Below are 18,364 nucleotides of genomic sequence, written 5' to 3'. Positions count from 1 at the left end.
CACAGGTTGTGGCGAGACCCAAAACACAAATAAAAACAACAAATAATTTTCCCGTTTATTACAATAACAAATGAGTTCAGGGGTTTTGGCAGCTCCTCTCTCGTCCTCTTTTACTATGTCGTTAGGAGACGAGGGGAAAAAATGCAAGATCAAGTGTTTATGTCGCATATCGATCTCACGGACCTCTGCACTCAAAGCCGTGTCGCTAACCGCTGGACCAACACGCACAGCGATATATGCATGGTGCCCGTGCGGACCATGACCGTGCGGGCGCCTCCGCACACGCAGAGCGCCGTCTGGCACAACTCAAACACAAATGTTGATGTTTGTGAAACCAGGCAAAGAGCCTGCATGCGGCTCGCGAGCCGCGGGTTGCTATAAGAGCATTTAAAAAAAAAAAAAAAAAAAAAAAAATATATATATATATATATATATATATATATTGAAATCAGAGATTTTTAGGTATTTATGTCCTGATTTGACTTAAACACACTCTCACACATGCCTCGTCTATACATGGGCGAGGTGGGTGAAGTGAGACTTGTCTAAGGACACAACTGTTTGTGCTATTGCTGCACCTGGTATTTCCCAGCTGCTGTGCGTTGGTGGTCAGAAGTAACCATCTGGACAATTTCCTGACTTTCCTGGGGTCAATAATTAGATAAGAGTTGACTTCAATGGCTAGTCTTATTTCAGTTATGACCGTAACGTTGCCGTCAGAATGTGATTTGTGGTGTGACCTTTACTTAAGCTGGGAAGCCTCACTGCAACTATAAATCTCTTTAGCATGAGAGTTATGGCCCATAAATGACCTTTTATAAATGTTTTGGCTGCAAAGTTAAACAAGCTAGCCAGGCAACTGCTTAATGCAACTCACCCTCAGCATGACATGAAATCAGAAAAAGAAAACAACATTTTACAGGCCAGTAGTGTTTGTAGGGTGAGTGTCAGTTGAGGAGGACTTAAAGCTATTAAATGAAATCAGCAACTTTATATATGATTTTATGTTTCATTGTAGAGCTAGAACTAGAGCTAAAGAAAATCGAGTAATTCAAATACCAAAAAGCTTTGATTATATTTTTTATGGCACAATTATTTAATTAATTTACATTTATTATTGAATTGAAACCACGTGAATCCTTTACGCACTGAGTGCATGGACCTACTAGTGTGTCAGTGGAACTACTTGCACAACAGAATGTGTATACGTAGCAGAGTTTTGTGGAGGACTGCGATGATGAAACTGTGACAAGAGGCGAAGACACGGTGGTTAAAGTGAACGGCTCAAGGAGCTAATGCTGCAAAATGACTCAGTGAAGAATCATCTGCAGAGCTGCAGAGTGACAGCGCTCAAAGCACAACACAAGGTCAAGTAACACTGCCTTACTTTTGCCTGACCAGCCAAGACCACACGCGTTGAAAATACTTCACAAAGTAGTTTTGGTCTGGAATTATATCCTGTCACTCCAATTTCCAAGTGTGACTGACAAGCGGATTAACCAATGAGAGACATGCATGGTCCGTTTGTGTCTAAACAAACATGGCGGCTAACGGGAAAAACCTTAGAAGGAAAATAACATGGAGGAGGGATAAATGTAGCTGAGTTCTGTATAATAGAGGATAAGGAATAATAGAGGATTTTTGGGGACCAGTTTGAGTCTCATTTCCTCGTGGCGTGGACAGCCGAATAGTTCTCCCACATGTCAATCATTCCCTGCGTCCTACTGCACACCTGCAGCCTCGTTCTCATAGCTGCACTTTTCCCTGGCTGCGCATGCGAGGTTGATATGCCAGTGTGTGTTTAGCGAGTTCCTTCAGTGTACAGTACAAAAATGACAACTGAGAAAGATACCAACGATCTCTGAAGAGATGCGATGCGATCCTGCCGCGCTAATAAATAAACGCACGTGTAGCAGTGGGGCTGTTGTGTGCGTCCGCACAAGGTTTGATGGTAGGCGGCCTCTCTGAAAGAACAGGAGGGTGAGGGGTGAGTGTGCGCATGCGCATCTTTAAAAAAGGGACTAACAGTTGCTTGAGTTCTCAAAACAGCGACAAATCCTCTATTATTCCTTTAACAACTGATGCACTAAACTTCGAGGTAAATTGAAAACATTTGAGAGGAGACTTCTTCCGCATTTGAGAAACACGTGGCACCATTTAGCTGTGGTGATTGGACTGGTCCATGCTTGGAGAGGTTTTTTGACTTCCCCGATTCCAGACCCCTCTTCTTTTGAACATAATGTAGGGGGGACTGGCTGGTAAGCCTTATGTAACATTCTTATGTGAAGGGATGTGACAAAAAACACAAATTACTTCATAGTTACTGTAACTGTTAATCTGACCTTTTATTTAAGTTAATTGGACATTTATAAAGATTCTAACAGAAAAATGGACACAATTTTGTCTAGTGCATAAGATATAATAAAATATGTTGCCATTCAAAACCATTTAACAGAAAAAGATGGTCACAGTGGGAAAAGTAACAGGGTCTAATGGTCAGCAGACATGCACAGATGGGGCCGGCTTTGAACCAATCACTGCATGAAAATCAAATTGAGGTGACAAGGTGAGAGTGTGGGTTAAAAAGAACATGATTGCATGTCAGTCACAGAAGTTTCAAGATGTCATTCAAAGAGAAAAAAGAAAATAGGTTTGGCAATAAATAACGCTTAAAGGTGTTGTCCTTGATAGTTATTGTATTAAAAAAACAGAAGTAGTTCATTTTAAACTGTTTGCAGCAGTCCTAATGTATTTCTAGCATCCCAATGATTCACCGTGATGAGTTTTAAGTACTTTTCACGACTTTCAGAAGCCAGAGTTTGTTGTCACGGTAAAGCTAACAAACATTAGCATACGTCCTGCTTCGCTGAGAATAAAACACTCTACAATTATATGCAGACAGCACACAGCGGTCTCATTTTCACCCTAAGAGCCTTGAGTTGGGCAAGGTGGAGGAGACGTCAGATTGCACTGAGCCACCCAACGCACCTTCCACCATCCTGCTCATGCAGCCTTCAGCCTTCCCTTCCCACAGTCTGGACCACGGCCCCTGGCTTCATGTGGCCTATTGTCCCAGCTCCTCTTTACCGGCTCCACCTCACCGGGCCGACCCAAGGCAGAACCGACCCCGGGAGCAGGAGAGCGCTTGCTACCGGGTCGCTTGAGCTTACTCAACATGAAGAAGACAAAGCTGTTGGAGAAACCATTGAGGCTCTTTGCCCAGTAAGTTATTCAATCAATAACCGCCACTGCTGAGGGCTGTCTTTACAATGTACTGGGGCAAATACGCTTGACTTTGTAACATGAAAGAACTAGGGAAAGCCTTTATCATTCTGATTTTGACATCTGCCACCTGCTTGTCTTCATAGAGAGATTATTGCTTTAGCTGGAACGTTCCATAGTATGACTCCGCTATCTTGCATTTATTCATTCACAGGTGCTTAAAATACCATGACAACCAGGCAAGGTCATCTCTCCACAGATCTTATGTAACTTGGCTTGGTGGAGTCTCCGTGGTGATTGTTTTGATAAATTTGAAGACTTACAGTGGAACAATCCAGACAAAGCGATGATAACTGTCACAAAATGCACCTTTAACATAACATGAACTAATAAGCAATCAAATAACAGCGTAATAATAAGTGTGAACATTATAACAAGTTTAAACATGCCCAAACATTCAGCTAACGATGAACACAGTGTGACAAACATCAGCTCGTGTTGTACATTCTCTGGACAAGCACTGAACATCTGGAGCCTTCTGAGGAGTAACTGAGAGGGAAACACCTGTCACATACAAGACAGGACCAGCATGGCTCTAAATACATTTGATTAAAACTAAAACTAACTCTATGATTGAATTTGCTTCTTTACATGTTTTATCCAGGTTAATTTATATCTCCGTACATACACATGTCAAAGGCCTGGCATTATTGAATGACAAATACGTGATGGTTGTCAATTGAGATTAATATTAACAGTTTAATATAAGATTAAAATTGAAAGTTTGCAGACCAAATCCACAAATAAGAATAAGCTTCAACATCGGAGGGTTTTCTTTTTAGATATTTCTTTCAAAAAAGGGCTAACGGATAAAGCATTGGCATCCTAAAAGACAGAAATGTGGCTGAATGTGAACATTTAGGTTTTAATTTCGACAAAATAAATCGAATTTCTAGTGCTAAATTTTCTCACATAGCTACAAAGAAGGCATAATTGCTTTAAGAGCCATTTAAAAAGAGCTTCAACTTTCTTTTTTCCATTTAGATTATTTCAGTTGAATCATTTTATCTTAGAAAGAAATCCCATTCAACATGTTCTGTGTGGACATGTTTCCTCTGCCCATTGAAGTCACCAGAACATTCATGCTGCATTCAAACCGACCAAGAAACTTTCAAACGTTCTTTTTTTTTCTGCACTAATCATGACATATCTGCTTTCCAATTTGTATTGTTTGGACCATTTAGCACAGCATGAGTCAAATTTACCCTCTTTATACATTCTAGGACAGTCTAAATTAGAATAATACTTTAATTGGTGTTTTAAATGTCAGCACAATTTCACAATTGGTGACTCATGATCATTGTGAAACCTTTCCAAACGTTCTTTGCATTAAATACAATTATGTTTTCCCCATTGGACAACTCATTTCATTTGATACGAATGTGCAAATTTACTTAAACTAAGTAAAACGTTACGGTTCTTTGATGACATTTGTCTTAAAGTTAATAGTGATTTAATGAATGTGCTCTTAAGGAAAAACACTGTAAATTATGCAAATATAAATCAATAATAAAACATTAGACTGACAAGGCCTCTGTAATTTAACACATTTAGAATGATAATATGAAATTATAAAAAGCCTGAACAATTTATATCTGTGAAAATTGACTAATTTGACACTGGAATAAATGGGACCTTTATTTTGGACTTACAAATGTGACCAGCCGTATGAAAACCAGTCACAAGTCTCCCCAGAGACATTTTGAGTTATTCACAGATTCTGAAAGTGTAAATTGTTATGCAATGATGTCTCACTCATGCACATCTGATCATATTTGAGTAAGTTGTGGTCATTTGAATGTAAACAACTCTGAATTCCTCTTACTGAGAAAACTGCCTCTAATGTTTACAATTTTAGAATTTTGACTTTATTTGGTGTATATAACTTATAGTTTTACACCAATCGAGCAGGTATTTGAGGAGAAAACATTGAAAAATCTGTGGAAATTGATAGGAAGTGACATCACACAGGGAACACTCATTCCTGTCAAAATCTATGCATAATTGACACAAAAAACTACTTTTTGGACTCTCTTAACATTAATCCAACAAAATAAAGTTGCTTCCATATATTTCAATTCATCAAATAAAATAATTGTGTCATTAGATGAGTTTTTGCCCTGTGTTTGCTGGGTAATTTCCTGGTATATATATTCATCATAACTGCATTTTAGTTCAATGAGTCGTCCAACATCCGGGGAGCACTTTCCTTATTTTCTAATTCATTTTGCACTTATTTTATTTCTCTCTGGCCCTGCTTTTTTGTTTTTGTTGTTTTATCTCCTTAAAAAAAGAAATACAAATTAAAACAATTCTATCAGTCTATTAGTTGGTTAAACTTGACTAGTTACGATGGTAAAAATCAGGTACAGCACCTTCAATAACCAGATTAATAGCTACACAATAACATTCATACTAAAATGTCAACACATACATTAGAACACACATTTGTCTTGTTTGGAACTATAACAGATTACAACATCCAAAAACATCTCTAATCCATAAAACCATTTCGCTCTTGTTTCCACCACATCTGCCTCTGCCTCCCACAGTTGTTCATCACAACATTCGGCTCTGTGATGTATTTTATGCTCAGATTGTGTTTTTATGACCTCCCCGTGCCATCTGGGCTACTCTGAGTTTTCTGATGCAATTACCGTTCTCATCCGGGAATACACCACTACTGTATGCAGGCCTACACTCTCGTCAGATAAGCAGCTAAACCAATCGCCCTCTGGTTCCTCCCCCTTCGTTTAGCCTCATCGCCGGGACATATATCGCCGGTGACAAGTCGTGACGTAGCGCGCTAGCTAGCAGGTGTTGCCGGATCCGTGCCCACTCGCTCAACCGGCCACAAAGGAATATCTGTCAGCATCGTTTTACCGGCACCACTATCAAGCTTTTGGCGCTAGTGGTTTTATTTACTTATTTATTTATCTTTTTCTTGGCTCTGAAGTAAAAGAAACATGTTTTTTTCCAAGCAGCGTGCGTCTGTTGGAAAAAGTGAGATTGAGTGACAATGAAATAGGAACAACAGCATGGAGCTGACAGGCGCCCAGGGAGGACCACTGTCAACGTTAGAAAGAAAAGCCGTGTGTTGTATTTATAGCAAACAGAGATCACATATGCTTTGGCTGCACAGCTGAGTCCTTTTGGAACAAAACATGAATATCAGTGTTGAGGTAAACAATTTGCTGGAAAGATAACATGTTTGGGTCCTTTGCAGTGTATATATGCTGCTGTTTTTAGCCTACTTCTACAATCGGAAGAGCATTGAAATAGTAAAATAAAAGGAAATCGTGGAAGGGAAAATATGCAAATAGGTGGTATGGTCGACATCATCATAGGCAGGAACAGGAAGGGACAAGGCAGGCTATTTTTTAAGTTGAATGTTTGTGTATGTATAGATCTTTCCAGAAGAGACATGTTTGCAACAGTGGCGCGCTGCCTGGTACTGATATAAACACTCTATCCCATTCATTTAATGAGGCATTAAAATAAAAAGAACTTGTAAGTTTAGAGACACCACAGACAAATGGTTGTTGTTTATACAGTATGTTAGTATGTACATTTGGTTAAGAGCAATATCAGTCTATGAATATCCATGTACAATAATACTGTGTGTATATGATTGACAACTGGTACTACTTGAAATCATTTACTATTCATGTAAATTGTTTTATTTATTCGCAGCCTGTCAAAGTTTGTCACCTCTAAAATCATTTATATTAAGGCTAAATTAGATTTTTTTCTGACAAGCTGTGCAATTGTGATTACACGTATATTTATTATTATCAGGATTCAGTTGGGAATATACATTTTCATCACATTCAAGATCATTAACAATCTAGCAGCTAAACAAATACAAAAATGCAATAGATTTCAGGACGTATTTGCAGATACTACAGCTTTAATACACAATCTGACAGGATATGTTGTTGTTCAACCATTCAAATTCATCCAAACATCGTGGATATGTATGTGTGTATTCACACATGTATGAAACATGTGTGATGACAAGGTCATGGTCCCATCTATGTTTTGACTTTTAGATTGTAGCTTCAGCCTGTCCAGGGACGATGTGGAAATTTGCTTTTTTAATTTATTTTTTGTCAGTGCATTGTCTCTGTAAAATAAAAATATACCATACCATGTTTTCTTTATGCTTATTCTTTATTCTTATAGCTTGGCAATGTGCATCCACTGAACCATATAATAAAATGGCTAATGGAAACTGAAATAATAATTCTGTGTGTAAGTAGTTTGATCCGCGCTGCATTTGTCAATTACTTGATGGCCCTTGGAGAAATCACTGAAGATGCTGCTGTTTTATTGTACAAAAACAATTTCAACTTCACCATTTTAATCCCTTCACATCTTCATATCCAATTAAATTACAAAAAACAATAACAGCAAATCAACCTCAAATGTATTATTGGAAGACAATAAGCAGTTGACAGTAGTTGAAACATTTGAAGATTGCCTCGCGCTCTTGCCTTGCTGCTGGGAGGTACGAATAAGGCATTTTCTTTTCTCAATATAGATGAGAAAATTGTCAATAACGATATAATTAACAATATAAATAACGCTCGACAAAATACCTAAAAAATGGAACATCTGCCTGCTTTTTAATTCAATAATCTAACTATGGCCTTTATTAGACATTCATTTCACTTCCCACATGTTAAAGGTGCAATGGACGATTTTTCGGCGATTTGAGAACTCAGGCGGAAGTGCACATGCCACTCCCCCGTGCTCATGCCACTCCCCCGTGCACATGCCACTCCCCCGTGCTCATGCCACTCCCCCGTGCTCATGCCACTCCCCCGTGCACATGCCACTCCCCCGTGCACATGCCACTCCCCCGTGCACATGCCACTCCCCCGTGTGGACTGATACAACACACACGTGCGTTTGTTTATTAGTGCGACGGATCACATCGCATCTCTCGTCTCCCGTAGATTTCTGTCCACTTCTGCGTCAGCTCGAACTGTCTTTCTCCGTCTTCATTTTGCCCCGTACACTGAGGGAACTATATTATGATAGATCCATGCGCTTAGGTACGCGGAAACGTGGGGACGAGCCTGACGCGGCTGCAGGTGAGCGATAGGTGCGTTTTATGATTGATACGTGGCAGGACTAATCGGCCGTCCACGCCACGAGGAAATAAGACTCAGATTTGTGCCAAAAAAATCGTCCATTCAACCTTTAAGGAATGGTGATTTATTTAGTGATAGACCTTATTTTTAGTTTTATTGACTTTATTCTGCCCAGCCCCATTTTTAAAGCAGATTGAATTGTGTAAAATGTCCAATGTTCATTTGATCAGTCAACAATGCACCAATTGCCTGGACCTGAAAACGCCTTTTTAATCTGTGTAGAATTTATTTTCCTCTGAGGTTGGCAGCCCTGTGTTCACTAATACAACTGGAAGGAGGATTAGTTGGAATGCAGCGCCCAGACGGTCTTCTGGAATAAGGTGAATAGGATTTAGGTTCATGCTTTGTGCATCAGTGAGTCTGAGGCTGCTCCTTTAACATGACACGGACTGTGAGTGAACTCAGACTAAACTAGAAAGGTTATGTGTGTTTGTATTAGCAAAGCTTGTATTTTACACCAAATTTATGTAATTGGATTTTTTGCATTTGAATTATGTGAACTGACATCCAATCAAGTAAAAATATGTCTTGAATATGAATATGATGTCAAAATAAATCTGTTAAAAATACATTAAAAAAAAAATGTGGGAAATAAAACAAACTTTTAATATTAAGTTTGCGTTGTGTTTTACGTTTCAGTGTATGAAAATACAATGTTTTGAAATTCAGATTTAGTATTTATGTATGCTTTTTAGCATTGCACCACCCCACCACTCACATCGCACTCATTCATAAAGTTCAACTTCTCCAGTGTGGCCCACTGAGTCAAAGTGTTGACTTGTTTTAAGGTCACATGGTGCGTGTTGTGTAGGTTTCAAATCTCATAAGAACAATGTTTGTGTTCAAAGTGTCCAGAGCTGTGCCATCTGAGCAGGTAAAAAGGCACGGCAAGCAGAGTGCAGTCGCTCTAGTCGTGTTCTGTTCGGTCCATTTGTGTTCTGTTCGGTCTAGTCGTGTTCTGTTTGGTCCAGTTGTGTTGTTTGGTCCAGTTGTGTTCTGTTTGGTCCAGTTGTGTTCTGTTCGGTCCAGTTGTGTTCTGTTGGGTCTAGTAGTGTTCTGTTCGGTCTAGTCGTGTTCTGTTCGGTCCATTTGTGTTCTGTTCTGTCTAGTCGTGTTCTGTTCTGTCTAGTCGTGTTCTGTTCGGTCCATTTGTGTTCTGTTCTGTCTAGTCGTGTTCTGTTCGGTCTAGTCGTGTTCTGTTCGGTCCATTTGTGTTCTGTTCGGTCTAGTCGTGTTCTGTTCGGTCTAGTCGTGTTCTGTTCGGTCCATTTGTGTTCTGTTCGGTCTAGTCGTGTTCTGTTAGGTCTAGTCGTGTTCTGTTCGGTCTAGTCGTGTTCTGTTCGGTCCATTTGTGTTCTGTTCGGTCTAGTTGTGTTGTTTGGTCCAGTTGTGTTGTTCGGTCTAGTCGTGTTCTGTTTGGTCTAGTCCACATAGTGAACCTTCAAATCTATGCAGTATTTATATGCTAATTGCATTGATTCTTATTGCGCTTTTGATTTGATTGTGTTATAACATGCAGCTCTGAGACCAAGTAGATTATAATGAAATATTGGGAGACTTTTGATGATACCATGCATGAGTATTGTTGCAGCCCTAACTCTCAGTAAATGTTGTCTCCTGAAAGCTTCGGTGGTCATGACGGATGTGTCTGTAAGTTGTCCCGTGCTGGAGCAGACGTATCGATTTGAGTGTTGGATATGTGAAGCTCTGTGGCTCTGAATGATGACTTTTTCATCCTCTTATTGATATCTCATCATGATTCCACTGTACACTGTATTTCAAATAATCTCTTCATCGGCCCTTGTGAATATAAGAGTTATTGTGTGGGTGTCTATCAGTCCATAGAAAACAGTTGTCCAGAAAATTAAATGCTACAATCTTTTCCCAGCAAGAACCATTTAGCTTTCAATGAAAAAAAGAAATAACCTGGAACCATTGTAGAAAAAGATTCAGTTGTAGTCATCTGGACTCAATCTGTGGATCTAGTCTGAGAACTCTGACATTTATCCTACTCGGAGCAGCGTAAGCCCTGTCCACCAGGCGGAACTTCCTGATGATAGGCAGACCCTGTGACAGCAACAGCACTGAAGGGCTCCACTGTTGGTGTGAGTGGTACACTGCAATCAGACCGTTTTCGGCACAAAAACGGTAGCTGGACCGCATGCTCTTGGAGCGCGGCGTAAAGCAGCATGCCCACAGTAAACAACTCTAAGTTACAGAGGCAAGGTCTTAGTGCCTCCCATGTTACAGCATCAAGGATGGTCATTATAACGTTGCACAAAATTACAATGTAAACAGTCTCATGGTCAGCCACGACCGAGGAGAGAGCCCCAAGTGCAGCAGACACTCAGAACCGAGGAGTATTCAGACTGGGGTCAAACTCATAACGGGGAGTTCATAACGGGGAGTCCCTTTCATAGACCCTTTCTTTGGATAACAAATGTTAGCTGTCTGCCTGGTTTTGCTACCACACTCTTCAGGAATGATAATCACAGATGTACACACATTGGATAGCATTGACAGTATGTACATTAATGGGGGCTAATATAATTAACTTTTCAGCATTGTGCTTACAGTTAAATCCTTGGATATCAGGCGCATCCTCTTCTTTCTGCTACCTTGATAATGGTTGATAAATGAACAGCACCTCTGCACTGCGAATCTGAACCGTCACAACTGTGTCTCCGCCTATGACATGCCGTATCCTCTCTAAAAATCTGATCCGTTGCAGCCGCGGATCTGCTCAAAAGTAGTATCCAACGACTGTGGTGTCAAAAGGAGGTTTCCTATGTGGATCTCTGCTGATTTAGCCGCAGATTCTCTCTGTGATAGCAGGCTGGCCCAGAGCAACGGGCATGAGGATATGGAGAAAAGACGCGGCGGATCAGCAAAGCAGATCTGACTGTGGGGCAGATTTGGCGGCTCTGCCCCGGAGCTAGTAGGGTTACTACTGTAGCCAAAGCTGCCCTGGGGCAGAATGAAAGAAGCAACAATGCCTATGTACTATTCCTGCCCCTTAGAGCACCACCAGTTTCTGCTACGTGAACAACTGACATCATCAAACATGTAAAATGTTTTTTCTAATAAATATTTTTAATTGTACTTGAATTGTACAATATAACAGTGAGGCTCACTGAAAGATATTTAGTAATTCCACGTTAGTGGCACTGTGGGACGTGGCTAAAGCTTTCGGTTTCCTGGTCCATTTTATCCAAAAGGCTTGGACCTGGGCTGAAGCCCATGGGCCAACGAAGAGAGGGCCTATTGCTGAGCAGCTGATTGCACTCTCTCTCTCTACCGCTACCGCCGCACACATGTACTCCTCATTGGCCTACAGCAGGACAGCAGCAGGCCCCAGCAGCCAATAAGAAGTGGTATTGGGGGAAATGGGAAGGGCCAACAGAAGCGGTAAACAGACAAGTTGCTATCTGACACAATAATAAAAAAAAAGACAAATAGATTGAGATGAACACTAGGTAGGCACTTTCTGTGAAAACATTGTGTGCTTTACTGAGCTTTTTAGACTAAACCTAATGTGTTTAGTGCTTTTGAATGATACCTTCAGGCTTATGCAGATGTTGCCTATATTCCTAATTGTGAATCCATGCCTAGTAAAGCACTTAGTCACCAGTGTTATAGTCTGTTGTATCTGTTATGCCAGGCCCAGGCTGGTTTTGAGAGGTGTTGTAGGCCTGGACTGAATGTAATGACAATTGTCTGTGGTCAGCACAAGTTCAGAATCTTCAGTATTATAAATGCCAAAACAAACATTTATCAAGGTATTCTTAATGTACAATAAATAAATAAACCAAGAAGTTGATATATACTTGAGGGGGGCGTCCAGGATCTTTCAGCCCCAGGGCAACAGTTTTTCTGCATTTATTTCACTTCTCTGTGATTCTACAACACTATAATATATTGGGTTTGGACTGAGAATTGTATATTTAAAGTGCATATAATATTATTATATGCACTTTAAACATATAATTCTCAGTCTCGCATCAATAAACAAGAAACAGGTGATGCTAACGTGCGCTAGCTTTATTTTGCAAAGTCTTTTGACTCAACATAGAAGTTAGCATCACTGGAAATGTGGCATAAGATCATAAGATATTATAAGATCAGAAGTCAGTAATTGGTGAGAAATTCATATTTTCTGTTTATAGCAGTTTTTTTCCATCTTGTCAAATCCAAGACATAGATAATTAAATCTGAACTAGGACTGAACTGGGTCTAGCTACAACAGGACTCCATGAATAGAACTGAAATTGCCTGCACATGTTTTTGTTTCATTCTTTGTAATGCACATGTGGAAGTTAATATTTTGTGTTGCGCAGTCGCCCTAAAATAAACCTTGGATAAATTCTACACAAAAAGAAGCAGCTTGTTCTTCACTGCACCCTACCACCTTTGCTCTGAATATTTATTCTGGCATTTTGGGTATTTTGTTACCCGTAGGATTTATAGGAGAGGAAAGTGTGAAATGGAGGATGAGAGAGAATGGAGGACATAGAATAAATTGTCAGAGTCAGGATTCAAACTCACGACACTGCGGCCGGCTGCACTTGGAGCCTGCCATACGTGTGCTGTACCTTAACCACTCGACCACCATGGGTATTTTGTTTTTTAGATTTTTTTTTCGCTGACACTTGAAGCTCCTGTCTGCTTCTCCATGGAATAATCATCGTGTTTGTCACACCAGGCCTGGCCGAGTAAATAGAAAAGATGCACAGCCAACAGGATTTAAATGCAAATGACAGGTTAGTGCTGCAGAATTGTCATTTTGAGAGAATGATTAAGCACAGTTGCTTTCAGTCATGAGATGAATACATAATACGCATCAATTGCCATGCATTATGCAGCATTTTGGTACAATAAGCTAAGCGGTATCCCCTGGGTAGAGTATATTATTTATTTTGAATTTTATTTATTCAGATAAGCTGGATTTAAACATGTCTCTGGGGCTGGCCTCATGAGGAGGACCTCCGTGAGAGGCAAAGTCTTTCCCTCATTTGTGGAAAAAAATGGGCTTTTGTGTATTGACATTTCAGATTTTTGAGTTCAGCTCAATAAAAAGGGGGGCAAAAAGTGTTACGTTTCCGTGTCCGATCACCGGCTTCACCACGAGCGGCACGCACCACCACGAGCCGCACGCACCACGAGCGAGCGGCGCCGCTTCTCCTCCGCTGCACCGGCGTTTCCACGCCCGAACACCGGCTCCGCGCTCCCGCACCCGCCGCCCCGGAGGTCTGTACCTGGGCGAAGGTGTGGCCCCAGCCCGCCACAGGAGCAGACACGGAGAGCGGGGCACCGGCTCCACCCGGAGAAAAGCAGCCCCATACAACCAAGGTACAGCCCCGTTTCTCTGCTTTCCCCGCTCCACAGACGGGGGCGATCTGGTCACAAGACTGGACTCAAATGCGTCTTGATTGGGCTAGAGCAACGCCGGCGTCTGGTATGTGGACTGCTGCTTCTCTCCCAACGTCTTTGTTTTGTTAGTCGTTTCCATTGTTTTGTTTTGTTCCCGAGTCTCTGTGTTGTCTTCTGTCTACATCCCTGTTCCTTAACTTCATCGGACATTACTGCACCGTCCATCGCTCATCTCCTCCCCCACTCCTGGACTATCTACTGCCCTAGCCGCCAGCTAACAGCTGGCTTAACACCTGCGGAGGTCCGTCATGGTATCGCGGGGCCTTCCTGCCGTGCAGACAAGGTCTGGGGCAACCAACGCCACTCACTCCACCAGCTTCAACACCCGGTCCACTGCTGCTTTTTCACAACTCTCTGCCCACCAGCTTCTAGTTAACCAGCCTCTAGCCACCGCCAACATACTAACTGGATTACTCTCATCTGCTGCTACGTTCCATCTCCTCCTCGGACTATCACTCCCACGCCTCCAGGCCACCGCTCCACCAACTTCTTGCCTACTCACCTACACCGCTGCTGACCTTCACCTCCTCAACCATAACCACCGTCTCCCAGCTGCTGCTGCCTCTGCAGCTAGCTCAGCTGGGATCCTTCGCCGGCCCCGCTACATCCACAGGGGTTCTGGTCTCTCCCATAACCAACACTCCAACGACGGCTCACCTATCCCCTCACTCTGGGCTAGTTTTCGCCCCCCCGTCACCCCCACCTGCCGCACTGCCAACCTCAGCAACCTCCGCCCCCCCACCCCTGCGCCCCCATCCATCTCCGCGCCCCCATCCATCTCCCTTGCACTGCTGAACTGCCGCTCCCTCTCCAACAAATCACCTGTTATATCTGAACTGCTACTGGACAATAACATTGATCTGCTTCTCCTCTGTGAAACATGGCAACAGCCCCTGGACTTCTATGCTCTCAACCAAGCCACTCCCTCCAACTACACTTACACTGCCAAACTCCGCCTCTCCGGGCGTGGGGGAGGTCTTGCTGTTATTCATAAAAAATCTACATCCATCACTGAACTGAACCTCAACCTTCCATCCATCTCATCATTTGAATACCTCGCCTTCTCCCTCCCCAACTCTATCACCGCTATCCTGATCTATCGTCCCCCAAAGCCCCACCCCTCTTTCCTCACTGAATTGTCTGAACTCCTCACCATCGCATCCTCTCTCTCTGCCCGCCTCCTACTCACTGGTGACTTCAACATCCACATTGACTGCCCCAACGCCCCACTGACATCCGACTTCCTCTCTCTCCTGGACTGCTTCCATCTCACCCAACATATTGACTTCCCCACCCATACCAAAGGCCACACTCTGGACTTAGTCTGTTCCTCTCTCCTTCCCATATCTAAGCCCCACCCCCTCCCCTTCCCACTCTCTGATCATCTCTGCATCCTTTTCTCCGCCCCCCTACCCTCGCCCCACAACCCCAAAAAACGCACCATCACCTACCGCAATATCAAGTCAGTCAACCCCCTCACGCTCTCCCAGCTCATATCCTCTGCTTTCCCCCCTGACTCCCCCCCCTCTTCCCCCGACGACTATGCCGTCATGCTCAACACCACCCTCTCCGACTCCCTTGACTCCCTAGCCCCCTGGAAAACCTCCTCCGTCTCATACATCAACCCCGCCCCCTGGTACACCCCTGAACTCCGCACCATGAAGCAGACTGGCCGCCAACTTGAACGACTCCTCAAAAGAACCCGCCTCACCGTCCACGCCGAAGCTTTCAAATTACACATCTCCTCCTACCGTGACGCTCTCCAAGCCGCCAAATCTGCCCACCTCTCCACCCTCATCAACAGCTCCCACCGGAGCCCTCGCACCCTGTTCTCCACCGTCAACAAGCTGCTCCAGCCACCGGACATCACTCCACCCTCCTCCCCTGACCTCTGCAACTCTTTCCTCCTTGCCTTCAATGACAAAATTTCCAAAATCAACAGCTCCATGACTGCCGTCTCCATTAACTCCATCACCACCCCCACCCCTGCCCCCCCTCCTCTCCCTGACCACCCACCCTTCCCTCCCCTCACCACCTTCTCCTCTGTTAACTCCTCTCATATCATAGACCTCATCACCGCTTCCAAAACCACCACCTGCTCTCTCGACCACCTCCCAACGACTCTAACCAAGGCCTGCCTCCCTGCTCTCATCCCCCATCTCACCGCCCTCGTCAACCAGTCTTTATCCCTCGGCCATGTTCCTTCCATCTACAAACTGGCCTCCATCACCCCCATCCTCAAAAAACCCACCCTAGACTCCGCCAACCTCTCCAACTACCGCCCCATCTCCAACCTGCCGTTCCTCTCAAAAACGCTGGAACGCATCGTCTCCGCCCAACTTCACACCCACCTCCAGTCAAACAACCTCTATGAACCCCTCCAATCTGGCTTCCGCCCACTTCACAGCACTGAAACAGCCCTGGTCAAAGTACTCAACGATCTCCTCACCTCTGCAGACTCCGGGGCCCTCAACATCCTGTTACTACTAGACCTCAGCGCAGCCTTTGACACTATAAACCATTCCATCCTCCTACAAAGGCTGCGCCAACTGGGTGTTGAGGGCTCTGCACTTGACTGGCTCACATCCTACCTCACCAACAGGCAAGAGTTCATTTCCCTCTCCGGTCACTCATCCACCCTCTCCCCAGTAACGCAGGGGTCCCCCAGGGCTCAGTCCTCGGCCCCCTCCTCTTCATCTGCTACATCTTCCCCCTTGGTCACATCCTCCGCCAACTCAACCTGGACTTTCACTGCTACGCTGACGACACCCAGATATACCTCACCACCAAATCCACCCAAAACCCTCCCCTCAGCCACATCCAAACCTGCATCTCTACAATAAAATCATGGCTCACTCTCAACTTCTTCAAACTGAACAGTGACAAAACAGAGCTCCTCCTCATTGGCACCAAATCCACTCTCAATAAAACTGGTCCCTTTTCACTCAGCATCGACACCTCGACCATCACCCCCTCTACCCTGGTACGCAATCTCGGTGTCATCATGGACCCCACCCTCTCCTTCACTCCCCATGTCAGCCACATCGTCAAGACCTCATACTTCCACCTCCGCCGCATCGCCAAAATCCGACACTGCCTCACCCTCCCCGCTGCTGAATCCCTCATCCATGCCTTCATCTCCTCCCGCCTCGACTACTGCACCTCCCTCCTCACTGGCACCTCCTCACATTCCCTCCATAGACTCCAAATGGTCCAAAACTCCGCTGCCCGCCTCCTCACCCACACCCGCCTCCTCACCCACACCCGGTCCCGTGAACACATCACTCCCGTTCTCCGCTCTCTCCACTGGCTCCCCATCAAGCAGCGCATAAACTTTAAAATACTCCTCCTCACCTTCAAAGCTCTTCACCACCTTGCCCCCCCCTACCTGTCTGACCTCCTCATCCCCCACCGCCCCTCCCGAGCTCTCCGATCCTCCTCCTCTCTCACCCTGACTGCACCAACATCCCGACTCAAAACTTTTGGCGACAGAGCATTCTCCCGAACAGCACCCCGACTCTGGAACTCCCTCCCCCAACCTGTCCGCCACTCTCCCTCACTCACAACATTCAAATCCTGCCTAAAAACATACCTCTTCACCCACGCCTATGACCTCCCCTACCCCTAGCCTCCTCTACCCCATTGCCTACTCTTCTACCCCCTGTTACATCCCCATCTTTTTCTCTCTACTTCTTCTGTCTTGTTCATTTTATCTGTATATTAATGTGTTCTGTACGTGTTGTCCCCCCCGTCTGTAAATACCCCCCCTTTTTATTATGTTCAGCGTCTTTGGGTCACTGAAAAGCGCTATATAAATAAAAGTTATTATTATTATTATTATTATTATTTTATAGTTTTGTTCAGTGTATGATCATGTTCACTCCGTTTAGTGAAATATACAGTCTTACCTGCCATGTGCACTTTATGTCTTCACTATGGGGGAGCCTTTGAATAATTTTGTTCACCTTCTTGTTACCTTTGACCGCACCCCGAGCTCACCAGTAATTTGCAGAATGGTTTGGCTTCTGCGACTCATTTCTGTTCGTCTCACACAATGTCAAAAGAGACCGAGCTCTGAATCTTTAACAAATCTTCAGGAAAGGATTTTTGTGGCAACCAGAAACTCATGATGTCATCAGAGTAACAGTGTTTTTCAGTCCTCTCAGTACTATTTTTCATTCCTTTTTACAGACAGACCTTGTGTATCTCTGATCTTGAACGAAAAGGGTGTTTTGGTTGGCTGGTCTTATGTATTGTTCCATCTCAGACAGAAGGATCTTGGAAAGATTGGTGAAGGCTGAGGTAATGCAGCTTTAGTCACAGCAGAATGTGGAGGAAAAGCACAACAGGTACAACGAGAAGACAAAACCTGCATGAAGGCTTTTCTCTTACAAGTTTAACTGTGACTGAGCATAAAACATGTTGTACTGTGGAACAGTTAATGCTGCCATGGATCCAAATACATAAAACATCTCAGAAGAAAATCATGTTTG

This window comes from Eucyclogobius newberryi, unplaced genomic scaffold (genome assembly GCF_026437365.1).
Source record: "Eucyclogobius newberryi isolate DKJ021-1_F unplaced genomic scaffold, fEucNew1.0.hap1 SCAF_9, whole genome shotgun sequence".
NCBI lineage: Eukaryota > Metazoa > Chordata > Actinopteri > Gobiiformes > Gobiidae > Eucyclogobius > Eucyclogobius newberryi.
The sequence above is the reverse complement of the archived record's forward strand: the minus strand, read 5'-3'. Positions refer to the sequence as shown.